Source organism: Tigriopus californicus, chromosome 10 (genome assembly GCF_007210705.1).
Source record: "Tigriopus californicus strain San Diego chromosome 10, Tcal_SD_v2.1, whole genome shotgun sequence".
In the NCBI taxonomy this organism is placed as follows: Eukaryota; Metazoa; Arthropoda; class Copepoda; order Harpacticoida; family Harpacticidae; genus Tigriopus; species Tigriopus californicus.
Window position 1 is genome coordinate 3,390,799 of NC_081449.1, and position 281 is coordinate 3,391,079.

Below are 281 nucleotides of genomic sequence, written 5' to 3' on the forward strand. Positions count from 1 at the left end.
TCGACCGACCCAAACCAAGTCATTGTCGGCACATCCAAGGGTCAGATGGCCTTGTTTGACTTCAGGAAAGAGTTCAAAGGCACTCAGGGGATGTTCAGAAAGTTCAAGGGCTGCGTGGGTGCCATTCGGTCGATTGATTGCGCTACTAATGGTTACTTTGCTTCGGTGGGATTGGATCGGTTCTTGCGGGTTTATCATGTGGATCGGAAGAAAGTTGTGCACACTATGTATCTCAAATCTCGACTGAATCGTGTGGTCTTGAGGAAAGATTTTGACCCGTG